Source organism: Ictidomys tridecemlineatus, chromosome 2, assembly GCF_052094955.1.
Source record: "Ictidomys tridecemlineatus isolate mIctTri1 chromosome 2, mIctTri1.hap1, whole genome shotgun sequence".
Lineage (NCBI taxonomy): Eukaryota > Metazoa > Chordata > Mammalia > Rodentia > Sciuridae > Ictidomys > Ictidomys tridecemlineatus.
This window is the reverse complement of record NC_135478.1, coordinates 186,837,022-186,851,209: the sequence shown is the minus strand read 5'-3', so window position 1 is coordinate 186,851,209 and position 14,188 is coordinate 186,837,022. Positions and strand designations below refer to the sequence as shown.

General features: G+C 30.5%; 1 long non-coding RNA gene across 1 annotated transcript in view; it reads left to right on the top strand.

Annotated features, from left to right (window-relative positions):
• Positions 1-7,957, top strand: part of LOC144370298 (uncharacterized) — a 66,643-nt gene extending 58,686 nt beyond the window's left edge. The window contains exon 3 of the long non-coding RNA XR_013430244.1: positions 7,887-7,957. This is a non-coding gene — a long non-coding RNA (uncharacterized LOC144370298). The remainder of the gene's footprint in view (positions 1-7,886) is intronic.
• The last annotated feature ends 6,231 nt before the right edge of the window (positions 7,958-14,188 follow it).

Below are 14,188 nucleotides of genomic sequence, written 5' to 3'. Positions count from 1 at the left end.
TATTCCTAGTTCTGAGGAATTTCCATAATGATTTCCATAGTGATTATACCAATTTTCAGTCCCACCAACAATGTATGAGTGTATCTTTTCCCCCACATCCTCGCCAAGACTTATTGTAGCTTGTATTCTTGATAATTGCCATTCTGACTGGAGTGAGATGAAAGATTAGATTGGTTTTGATTTTCATTTCTCTAATTGGTAGAGATGATGAAGATTTTATTTTCTTTTAACATACTGTACTTTTATCTCTAGGACTTGTTTGGGTGTTATGATAGGTTCCAACTGCTTAATCTCTCCTCTCAAACATACATAGTATAATTATCTACGTATGCCATTCAGTTGCTGTTCCTATTGAACTCTTTTTCTCTTCATAATGAATGTTTCATCTTTCCTGAGCCTCATCATTTTATTGGATATAAAATATTGTAAATTTCACTGTATCATATGTAGATTTCTTCCCCCAATAATATTCTCATGATTTGCTTTCAATGGATTTTAAATTGCAGGAAATAGTTTGATCTTAGGTTTTATTAGGCAGGAGTGAGAGGGCTTTAGGACCAGTTTTGCCTCATCCTGATGCAAAAGCTTCTGTGTGTGGATCCCAGGTTCCATAAGTGATGATGTTAGTCTTTTAGAAGCATCAACCATTCTTGACCAAGCAGTTTTTTCCTCTTGTTCTTCCTTTTAAGTCTTCCCAGCCTTGTGTGAATGTCTTACACGTGTGCACTGACAGTACTTAGTTGAAAAGGCAACAGGGGCTTTCCACGTTACCTGCTTTTCTCTGGAGCTCTGTGGAGAACTCAGCCTTCCACTGTTGTCTGCTGCATGAAATCCAGTTGCTTGGGGCTTCTGCGTTGTTTGCCTCTGACTCCTCAATTCTGGATGGTTGTGCCCATTCTTCCTCCCTGAGCTACATTCAGGATGGACATTCTAGTCAGTCATTTCTGCCACTTGCTGAATTACTGCTTCTCTCTCAGGGATCACAGTCCTGCACTCACCGACATCCAAATTCTGAAAATTCTTTTAACATATCTGCTTAGATTTTTTCATAGAATGAGTAAATCCAATATAAGAAGCAAACTTCATATTAAATTTAAGTAACACACATATAGTTTTCTTTCATTTTCAACAAGTGTTTTCCATATTTTTTAATATTAAGTGGAAGGAAGCTTTCTCCTTCTCAAAGGAATGTGTTGTTGTTGTTTTTAATGTGAGTTTTCCTTCTCATCTTTTCTCCACAGTTTCAGTTATCTTCAGAAGCTACCCTACTTGTCACAAAGAGAAAATAAATCTCTTAGTTTTACATACTCTTTTTGTTTTTGTTGTTGTTGTTGTTTTTCCTGAAGTTGATAATTTGAAGTTCATGAAGTTCTCTGTCTTCTAGGTATTGAATGCATAGGATTTTTGTCTTCATTTATTTTTCTTGTCTAGAGGTTTAGAGGCTGTGTTAGGATATTCAATTTGGCATGTGTCTAACGTCTTAATGGCTATAGATATATTTATTACTTTTTAAAAATATATGACTATAGGAACAATATGAATGACACATAGCAAAACAACACATTTGTTTAGTGATGTCTTTAAACGTCTGGGCCTTCTAGAATAATTGAAGGTTGACATTCAGTTACATTCAACAGATACAAATTTCCTGGTTCTATACTTTCATTTTAAAGTCAATGATGTTTGCCTAGAATTGGGGAGACATGGTTACAAAAAAAATCTGAGAAATAGTTACTGACTCTATTTGACTAGACTCATTTGAAATGACTATAACAAGACAATAAGAAACTTTAAGATAGACTTAATGTTTGACACAGTAATTATTCTTTAGAACACGTATCTCTGAGACCCAAATCATCAGTATTTAAATATAAATTCAAGGGTGATTATTTCAATCATATTTATAAATTCAAGTCAAATCAAAAAAGCTTCATGCCCAGTAACAAGGAAAATGTTGAATCAATATCAATACATCCACTAATGGAATTTTATATTATCATAAAATGACTCATATGACTTTGATAATTTTTTTGGAGAGAAGTTCAAGTTAGAAATTAAAATGTAATAAGAGATAAATGTTAGTTTATTTTATAAAAATAACTGGTTTTGTTCATATTTATATATCTGTATAGTGATGTGGGAAAAAATGAACATAGATATTTGATAGGCCATTGGTATTAATTAATTTCAGCAGCAAAATGGGCTTTAGAGTAAACTATATATGATACTGACATTTTCACTTGTTAATATAAGTCTATACTATGATAGAATTTAAATATGGAAAGAAAAAAACAAACGTGAATTAACAAGCTATATCTTAAAATAAATATTCAGCAACAAAAATCAAAATGCAGGGATTTGGTCTAACCCAAGTTTGTCAATGAGATGCCCAAGAACCCTATTTTTCAAAGGCTGAAACTGTTGTTCTTGTAGAAAATAAGTTTGCCACTTGAAACTGGCACATGAATACATGAATACATCTATAGCTCTCCCAATTTATTTGACTTTTGTCAAATAATGCATATTAATGAATTTTCATTTTGAACTGTACATCATATTTAAATTGAAGGGATTTGGGCCTTCGATTGTGGCTCAGCGGTAGAGCGCTAGCCTAGCACATGCAAGGTTCTGAGTTTTATCCTCAGCACCACCTAAAAATCAATAAAATAAAGTTATTGTGTCCAACTACAATTAAAAAAATAAATGTTGAAAAAATAAAAAGGATTGACAAAGAAACTATTTGAGGAAGGCTATTATATGAATTGAGAAAAATTGAAAAGATTTAAAGCTGGTAAGCTTTGGAATCCACAGAGAAAAATACTGAGCTTCTACAAATATTTAAAGAGTGATTAGAATTTTACTTACACATTTTCACTAGTTTATACAAAACAGGAAACAAGGGAAAGTAATACTAAAACCACAATTTGTTTTATTAGAATTTCAGTATTTAAATAGTATTTCTTAATTGAAAAGGCAATTAACAAATGAAAGATGGTAAATAGAACCTTTGAAATCATTATCTATGAAAACAAACTATCTGATACTTTATTTTAATATTATTTAATGTTTGTCTCATGCAGGTATGTGTTATATTGCATTTTTATTTGTTTTGATCTTTGGAAGTACTCTATATAAAAAGACATCATTATTACTATTATCTCCATATGTATCTATAATTATTTCTATGTTGGAGAAGGTACACTCAGTTATATAACTTCTTTTTGTGCAAATCAAGTTTATATTAGGTTCTCGAGTCCATGCTTTTTGCAAAAGTGGTATGCAATAATCAGTTAATTGATTTTCCATTAACAAATTGAAGAATTACAACAAATTTGAACAAATACATTGTAAAGAATTGTATGCTTTTTGATAAAATTTTAAAGTCTCTTTACATTCTGTAATGTAATAATGAAGTAATCTACATATTTTAAATGAAAGAATTATAAAAATGGATAAATTGTCCTTTCTGTAGGATGCATCTTTACAGAAGCAACAAGGCACAGTGTAAAGGTGACTGAGCATTCAGTACTCTGGTAGTGTTCTTCCCACTCTTCCTCAGCACAGAGAGAAGGGAGATTCTCTGAAGAGCCCATATACTGGTCTATAGTAGTCTGTTGTCTGAGAATCACTTATATATTGCTTAAACTATAAATTAAGAGGAGGAGAGGGATAAGTGGTGGCAGCAGCCACAGGCACATTATAATCAAAGTGATTACAACCAATGATATTGAAAGGATCTTAAAAATAAAGGGAGAGAGAGAGAGAGAGAGAGAGAGAGAGAGAGAGAGAGAGAGAGAGAGAGAGAAAGAGAAGCAGGGGTAAAGCAGGTAATTTCGCATTATAAAGGAGAAAGGACACATTCAGAAAAAAAGTAGAGAATCACCTTCAAAGTACTGAGAGGATAAAACAATAGACTCAGCAAAACTATCTGTCAGAAACGAAGGTGAGGTGACCTTTCAGACATAAAAACTGAAAGAATTCATTTCCAGCAGAGGTGCACTATAAAAAAATATTGAAGCCTTTCAGTGAAAAAGAAAATGAATGCAACTTTGGATTTACATGAAAAAGTAAAGAGAATCAGGCACACCAAATATATCAGAGAAAACGTTGTTCATGTTTACCATTTAAAATAATGTTATTAATAGTTAAGTGATTATTTAATGGAAAGGCAATGCATTATTTTGGAGTTTATAACATAATTTTAAAGAAAATATATGACAAGAATTATACAAGAGCTGGAAAGGAAAAAATGAATTTGTATTATAGTAAGATCCTTATATATTATATAAATAAGAATCATATATCTTCAGAGTAAACTTTAATAACTTAAACATGTACATGATAAGCCTTAAGTTAATTGCTAAATTTGCAAAATCAAACAACAATAATAACAACAATAAAATAAGAAGGGGGATATTATTACTGTAGAACCAAGAATACAGGCAAAATGTTATCATAAAATTAATTAATTAACTTAAAATTATCAGAAAACAGAGTATGAAGAGCACAAAGAGAAGAATTAATATATAATAAACAAATATCAAGATGATGTCAGTAATTATCTAGTGTAAATAATCTAAATTTAAAAATTAAAACATGGAAATTCTTATTTTAACTTTAAAATTTTCCTAATACATAATGCTTATAAGAAATGTATTTTTATTATCAAGTCACTTGAAACTGAAAAGATATAGCAGGTTATTATTAATAAAAAAATTTTTTAAAAGCTGGAGTGATGACTATACTCATATTAAATGAAGTACATTTCAAAGTGAAAAAAGTAGAAAAATGTAACTATTGTAATATTTATATACCATATACAAATCTCCGATATAACCAATGAAAAATCACAGACCTCCAAAAAGAAATAAATTCCCAATTAAGACTAGAAATTTTACTCTTTTTCTTTTGCTATTGAGGGAATAAGTAGACAGTAAGGGCTAAAAGAGTTGAGCAACACTGTCAACTAATTCCCTTTTCTGGAACATCCAACTCACTGAGAGCAGAATAGACAATACTTTAGAAAGACAGGATCTGTTGATAGTTAATATTCTCGGCCACACAAACTACAATGTACTTTAATAGTAATTTCATAATAAGTCTATTGTTTTACCACAATAAAATTAAAGCATAAATTAGTAAGAAAAATATGTGGAAAATCCCCAAATATTTGGGAACTATTTAATACATTTCTAAATAAAAAAAATACTTTGATTTCTAACTTATGGAAATAAAATAAAATCTAAAAGAAAAGATAGAATGAAATGACAAGAAAATTAACAAAGATAAAAAGAGAAATCAATGTGATTGAGGAGAAGATAGTAATTCAGTAAAGCCATGTTATAATTCTTAGATATTATAATTCTTAGATATGTTTTATGTTATAAAAGTATCTATTTGAGGTAATTCTTTTTTAATGAATTAGTCTTAACAAGTCCACAATATATAAATATTTCAAAATACTATATTATATGTGATAAACACATACAATTGTTAGGTCAATTTAAATAGATAAACAGAAAAGCTTACAGTGTTTTTACTTGTGTAGGAAATCTCATAGTGTAGTAAGTTCATTATATATTACATAGTATAAGTTACACAAAGATCATTTCATGACTTTGTGCAAACAAATAAACATCATATTGAAGTTAAGACCATTCACAATAGCATATACAATTAAATATTCTCTGTTATATCTTATAAATGATGTGCAACACCTGCACATTGAAATACACTAAGTATTGCTGAAAAAAGTTTAAATACAATCTGAATAAAGAAATATAATATGTTAATTAATTTGAAAATTCACTATTGTTAGGATGTTAATTTTTCCAAATTAATCTATAGAGTCATGTTAATCTCAATAAAATTACTTTTTTCTTAGAAATTGGGAAGCCTATTCCAACTCATATAGAAATGTAAATATTCTAGAATAGACAAAACAACTTTGATTAGTGTAGAACTATAATATCTTATATGAAAGTTTATTGAAAGCTTCAGCAATCTAAAAATTATGTTTTATACTATAAGATATAAATATGGATGAATAAAACATTTAAAAGCCTGGAAACTAACCATCTATGTGGAGACCTAGACACACAGGAAGAATTGATTTTTGGCAAAGATGTGGTAGCAATTCAGTGGAGATTTTTACCTAACAATTCTGGACTAATTTGCATTCTATGTCACTGGGTATGACTTTTTTTTATTAGTTGTTCAAAACATTACAAAGCTCTTGACATATTTCATACATTTGATTCAAGTGGGTTATGAACTCCCATTTTTACCCCGTGGGTATGACATTTCAATGATCTCTGCTGGTTTCATCCTATCCACTTGATTTCTACCATGGACTGTCATATGGATTGTTATTTCGATGATATTTTCTAACCACACTCATTCCTTTATTTTATCTTTTCTCATGGCTTCAAATCTCACCCATTCCTGTTGGTGACTCCAAATGTATACATCTTGTTTGGAATGAAACCAGATCTCCAAGCTTCATAAGTACTTACTTCAGTTTCATGGAGAACAGGCATTTTCAATGTAACAAAGCCCAAACTAACTTCCAGATCATGCTTCTGAAACTACACTCCCATACTCATCTCTCAAACTCTAGGTAGTATCCCAAATATATTCCATTAGAATATATAATCCATAAGGGAAAATATTATTTTGTTATCAATATATCTTAGCATGACAATTTTTAGTGAATAATAATTTGGTTGAACAGATTTTTTTCATTTCCTTTGTTGAGTTCTTAGTTATCTAAAGAGCATAATCTATTTGTATGTACAATACAAATCTATGTACAGTAGTTCTCATGTGCCTTTGCGGTTAATTTGTATTATAACTTACATATTGTATATATTATTAGTGTTGTTCTGTATAATAAATGTTTCCTTAATATTAGTTTATAGTATAATGATTACTGGAGATGTGATATAGTTAAATTTATATTAAATCTCCATTATTGTTTATTGCTATTCATCTAAAGAAAATTGTAATAAAATGCTGCTTTGAATATTAGAGAGAGGATAATTGTTTACATAGAACAGAACAGAGTTGGCTTAAAACAATTTAAGAAGGAATATGTCTTTATTTGGTTAACACTGATTTTTAAAATTTTATTTTTAACGACTGACTGTTTGTTGTTTATTAATATATACTTTTTAATGGAAAACTTTCTCTTCTTGATTTGTTCATATTCTTTTCCTCAAAGGATATGCATATGACATCAAGCTATTTTGAAAAGAAAATTCTTCTTTAAAAATTATATTTTTAAATTATAATTTTTTTAAAAAATTGTGTGATTCTTTGCAGATTTAGACATATTTGAACTACTACATCATAGGCTACCATTTACATGTGAAAATATTTCAATGAAATATTTTCCCTGAATTAGAATTTGTCTTCTTCATGGAATGCAAAGAATTATTGAATTAAATATAGGGAAATTGAAGACCCAGAATATTAAATTTCAGTTTTTCACTTTTGGTTCATAACTTTATGATATTACACATTTCAAAAACCTGGAATTAGATCTCTGGTGATTTAGATAATAATAACTTTTAGCTGAGGGACAAATGTCTTGAGAAGTTGAAAGCATGATATCTTTGGTAAAAAGTACAATTATTTTGAGAGTTTGAGTGAAACAGTGAAAATCTTCTATTTCAAATTTAACAGATTCATAAAAGTACCCATCAGTCAAGGCAGATTTTTTTTTTAAAGTTGGCTCTGGAAATAGAGAAACTCAGCATAGAAATTAAACTCAGAAATTGTATTATTGGTATATTTGGTGGGTGAGAATAAAATGATTGGATTTTTTAAATTATTTTTTAAGAGAGAGAGAACAGAGAGAGAGAATTTTAATACTTATTTTTCAGTTTTCAGCAGACAAAACATCTTTGTATGTGGTGCTGAGGATCGACCCCGGGCCGCATGAATGCCAGGCAAGTGCGATACCGCTTGAGCCACATCCCTAGCCCCAAGATTGGATATTTTTAACCTCATTGCATGAATGAGAAACTTTATGAAGTTTATTTAAAGTCATTAATTTTTTAATTACTATTGTATGTCATACCACACTTCTTAATGAACCATAAGATAGGTATCCAATTTATGAATGGGATAGGATTTCCCCCTCTTTTTTTCTAATGTCATTTTTTTACTGTTAATATCATTTCTATGAGGGAATAGAGAGAAAAGTTAGCTAAAGTATTCAGTATTTACTGGTAAATTGTATACATGTTGCTCATTTTCTTTCTTTCTTTTCTTCTTTCTTGAAATTTATTTTATTTTATTTTTTTAATTTGTTTTGTAACATGGATTGAACCCAAGGCCTTTAACCACTCAGCCACTCCCCATTTCTTTTTTTTTTTCTTTTTTTTTTTTCCGTTAGAGGCAAGTCTCATTGAGTTTCTTAGGGCCTTGCTAAGTTGTTGAGGCTAGCCTTGAATGTACTTATTTTCTTATCAGGTTATGGTCTATACAAAGTAATGACTTTATTTCTTTGACTCAGATACAACATTGAGATTTTAATTCAGAACTTCTCTATATTCCCAGATATTTTCCTGTAAAATACAATGGAAAAGAAAACAAGATCTGCCTATAATTGACATGATTTAGCATGATCATGCTTTACAGAAAACCTCTTATTTCATAGTATGACATCAAGGACATTCTCACAGTTTCCTGCGGATCATATTTGCTCTGAATTTTGTGATGCTAATTAATACAATTAAATTAAATTTATTAGGAAAATTTATGTGAACAATCTTAAAGAGCAGGGAATATAACAGTAACCATTTCATAATTGCTTATTTCCCTTGTGGTTTAAAACAACAGCAAAGCTATTTATTCAATAATACCATCTATTTATATTTTTTCTGCCAATTAGTTCCTACATACTCTTTTTTGCAATGACTGTTAATATTTTTCCATAGTTGCCTCTGCCGCAGCCCGGCTGGCTGGGCAAAATAGCCGGGAGGGTGACGAGCAACTTGTGTACATTGATACAGCAGGAGTGGGAGCTGTTTCTTGCAGGACAGGAGGGGTATGTATACATTCCACACAGCTTATCTTAATTAACATAAACTAGAAACAGCAGTCAACCAATAAGGAATCTCCACACTTAATGGCTCCCTGGAGTTACTTCACAAACCACTCCCTCTGGCAAAATGCCAGTCGCCATCCAGACTTGTTTACAGACTCTAACACATAGTTATTTTATTTCCTTAGATTCCATGTAAATTAACACCGTCTCTGCTTCAAAATAGCTAAGGACTTCTAAGGGATTCTTATCTCTATGCATTTGGCTACATGTACTACAGAATATGAAATATTGGCACATTTGGCTTTCATTATTGTCCTTATGGCAATTGTACACAGAGTTGTCACAATGTTTTACAAAGTGATACAAAACATTACTCCTTTTCTGCAGGAAAGGGTAAGATTTTCAGTTGTTTATCATTTATAGTGATAGTGTTTACTCAAGAGATTATGGATGTAATCTGTATTACCTAAATTTTTCTGATTCTTATGATCACTTTGTTGTGATATTTGAGAATTATAGATGTTAGACACATACCGGATTTTAAGGATCATTTTCAGGTAAAGAAACTTAGCTTTCAGACATTAAGTTTGAAATAGTCAGTGTTCAAAAAGATGATTGCCTTACTGTTTCAAATCCCAGTTGAGCTATTATATTCAACAGCCGCATGACATTATTGTCATAGTGCTATTATTATTCCACTGTCAATCAGCTTCTCCAAACTCATTGTTTTATGTTAGGAAATACAGTGCCATCTAAATACTTACCTATATTCTCAAAAGAAGTCAATACTTTGGCTGAACTTAGTTATTTCATCATATTCATTTCACCTAACAACCTTCTTAGAATCAATAAATTCCTTTACTTTAGATGTACTCTCATCTTTATGTTTTTCAATGATGCTAATAAAAGTAATTATGGTATCAAGTCAATTCTTGAGTTGACTCCATAAGATAAATTAACTCTGGTATAATTGAATTCTTCATATATTAACTTACACTGTGATTTTTCAAGAAAATTTTCTTTTAGCTACTTTAATTTAATTATAAAAGACATACGAACATCTATGACTATTGTTCTGTTGCTGAGATTTTCACATCTTCACTTAGGTATTAGTATCCCTAAAAATATATTTTGGAGTAATACTGACTAGCTGAATGGAATATCACTTGAAAATTAAAAGGTATTTATTTATGTTGACCATGATTTTTTTTCTTTACTAATTTCTCCTCTCTTGCTTTCTCGTATATTTATAGAATTTTCTGTATATCTTTTCATGAAGCTAGAGAGTTGGAAGATAACATTTCCCCCATTCTTTTGATGGTTTTTCCCTATACCTTTGTTTGATTCTTATTAGTTTTATCGAGACACAAATGGTTTGTAATTGCCAATTGTAAGTAAAGTGTACAAATAGATAAGTTTGACTTATACAGGTAGCCAACACACCATCACTGCAAACAGGATAAGGAACCTCTTCTTTGTTCCCTGAAGGCCCTTCTTGAGCATGACATTTATTCATGAGACATCTATATATCTTCTTTAGTAACATATTTTTTTTTCTAAATCTTCAACCATTTTTAATAATAGAACTTTTCTCTTATTATTGAGATTAGGAAGCTCGTTATTTGAGTAAAAGTATCAAAAAAAAGGACTGGGCATATCTTTACATTTTCTTAGTGATGTGCTTCAAAGAAATTTTTAATTTTGATAAACTCCACTTTATTGACATTTCCCTTGATGAATTGTACTTTCATGTTATATCTAAGAAATTTTTACTTAACCCTGTCACAAATATTTTCTTCTGTTTTATTTTGGGCATTTTATAGTTTAGATTTTACATTTAACTCTAGGATCCGTTTTTGTTCCCTTTTCACAGTGAAAAGTATACATTGGGGTTTGTTGTTTGTTTGTTTCCAAGTAGGGTAGAACATGGAAGAACGTTGTTTCAAAATGTCTTTTTGATTTATACTGGGATTGCTTTTGGATCTATAAACAACTGGAGGCAAAGGTATTTTATGCAATAATAGTTTTCTGACCCATGGGCATAGTATATCTCTGCATTTATTTATTCATTTATTGTGTCTGTAAGTACTTTATGTTTTCATGTATGAAAATTACTCGTTTCTAATTATTTAAAATCTTTATTTTTACTTTATGTTTAATGCAAACTTGATCCTGAAATACACATTAGAATATTTTCATGTTGTTTTCTTATTACTCTGCATTATTTTTACCTTTAGGAAATTCTGGGTTTTTTTTTTTATGTACATGATTGCTATCATGCCTTTCATTTTAATAGTATTTGATGTGGAATCCCTTGACATTGAAGGAGTTAAGAAGATGTTGCTTCAAAATATGCCATTTTGGCATATTGACTATTTTAAATTAAAGGCACTTGAAAAACAGCAACAGAAAGTTCAGTCTGACCTTCATACTATTTCTTAAAGGCAAGAGATGCAACTCCCATGAGAAAGATACCTCCCCTATACTGGAAGGAAAATAGCCTTCTTATCATTAAGGATGGAAGTTGAGCCTGAGAGAATTCTATATAGACCTTATTAAAATAATTTTCATCTTCTCTCCTCTCCATATAATTTAGTTACTTTTTCACAATTTACTAGTCTTTGTCTAATTCAGTATAGCAGCATTACACTCCATCTGCATCTTTGGGATTTTATTTCCCTATGAGGGCCCTTATGTCACATAAAACTTACATTAAATACATTTGAATGCTTTTCTCCCGTTGATCTGTTTCATATCAATTTAATTCACAGACTCAGATAAAAAAAAACTAATAAATAAGCTAAAATTTTCCCTCCCCTACAACATTCCTAGAATATGTGTGCAGGACAAAGATCCCTCATGAGAAGATATCTGGAAAGTTAAATGGGTGTTTAAATCAGCATTTTTGCTGTTGTGACCAAAAGGTCTGACAAGAACAATTAGTGGAAGACAAGTTTACTTGGGGCTCACAATTTCAGAGGTGTCAGTCCACAGATAGCTGACTCCATTTCTCAGAGCTTGAGGTAAGAACATCATGGCCAAACTGTGTGACAGGAGAAAGCAGCTGGTGACATGGTGCCAGAAAGCAGAGAGAGACTATTTTCAGATCACAAAATATATACCCTAAAGGCACACCCCCAATAACTCATCTTCTCCAGTCGCACCCTACCTGCCTACAGTCACCACTGTTAATTCCTATCAGTGAATTAATGCACTGATGGGATTAAGGCTTTCATAACCCAGTCATTTCACCTTTAAAACTTCTTGCATTGTCTCCCACAAGAGAATTTGAGGGTCCCCTAATATCTAAACCATAACAGTGGGTAACTGGGCAAAACTTTTGAGACAGAATAGCTTGCCTTCTCATATTAGAGAAACATTTAAGTAAGTTGAGGATTTCCTTTATAACAAAGGCAAATAAGTCTTTATTCATATAAAATACTGCGTTCTGTGGCCTGGGATTGCATTTGGTGATGGAGTGTTTGCCTAGCATAAGTGAGGCACTGGGTTCGATTCTCAGCACCACATACAAATAAACAAAATGAAGCCCATCGACAACTAAAAAAACTTAAAAAATAATACTGCCTTTTAAAACATGTTATATTCACCTGGGTTTATAAAGAGTAGTTAACTGTAAGTTCACTAAGAAGTTCTACCTGTCAGCCTCATGTTTCTCAAAATTGGTTTCTATTGAAAACACCTGCAGAGCTTACAAATTTATAGAAGACTGAATCATACGCCCAACATTTCTTATTCTGTTATAACTTTGACTGAGAATCATTGATTTTAATAGATACCCTGGCCTTTTCTTTATTGACAAGACCCCTGCTATCTCTATTCTGAAACAAGTACTTTGGGTCTTCAGTGTTGGAGATATGCAAACCAGTCTAGTAGTTCCAAAGATTTTAAATTACTCTAATAATCACCTCATGGCTCAGCAGTAACTCCTTCCAACTATTGATAAAGAGTCCTGAGTAGGAATTTTCAATATGGCATGTTTATTAAATCAACCTAGGCAAGTTAAGTATCACTGTGAAGAACTTGGAGGTTTATAACTAGAAATTTAATTCCTGTAAGAGATGTGGTATATTTAGATGTAGAACATATCATTTAAGGAATTTGTCCATTTTGTCTAAATTTTCAAAATTTGAAGCATGTCATTTTTATTATAGTTCTGTATTATACTTTAAATGATTCTAATGAGTATACTATTTCTTTTCTAACATTGCTAATTTTTGTTTTGTTTCATTTATTCTTAAATAATTGTTATGGTCTTAGTAATTTTTTAAAATTTTTCAAATAATTCATTTTTAGTTTTATTATTTTTATCCCTTATTTTCTATAGTTTTTCCAGTTGCACTGATTTCTTTTCTTCCTGCTGCTTAATTTCAATTTAATTTGTTTTCTTTTATAATTTCATAAAAAGAAATTTGAAACATTGCTTTGATGCCTCTATTCTAGAATAAGCATAATAAAAATATTTAATCGTATACATTTTCTTATAAGTACCACTTTAAAAATATCCCACCTATTTTAATTGATTATGTTTAACTTTCACTCAGTTTTAAATATTTTATAATTTTAATTTTGATGATTTTATGAATCATAGGTTATCTAGCAGAGTATTGTTTAGGTTAAAATATTTATGAATTTTCTAGCTATATTTATGAGATTTATATCTAATTTAATTTTGCCAAAATCAGAGGATATGCTTTGTATTTTGCCACATTTTTGAGATTATTTGATGATCTAGATAATTTTAATCCATTCTTCTGTTGACAGTCATCTGCACTGGATCCATAGTTTGCCTACTGTGAATAGTTCTGCTATAAATATTGATGTGGCTGTACAATACACTATGCTGATTTTGGTTCTTTTTAATAAATCCTGAGAAATGGCATAGCCAGGTCATATGATGGTTTCATTTCTAGTTTTTGTGAAAAATCTTTATACTGCTTTCCATAGTGGTTGTACTAATTTGCAGTTCTACCAACAATATATGAATATACCTTTCCCCCACATATTCATGAGCATTTAATATTATTTGCTTTCTTCATAATTGCCACTTTACTTTGAGTCAAATAAAATTCCAATGTATTTTTGATTTGCATTTTCCTGATTACTAGAGATTCT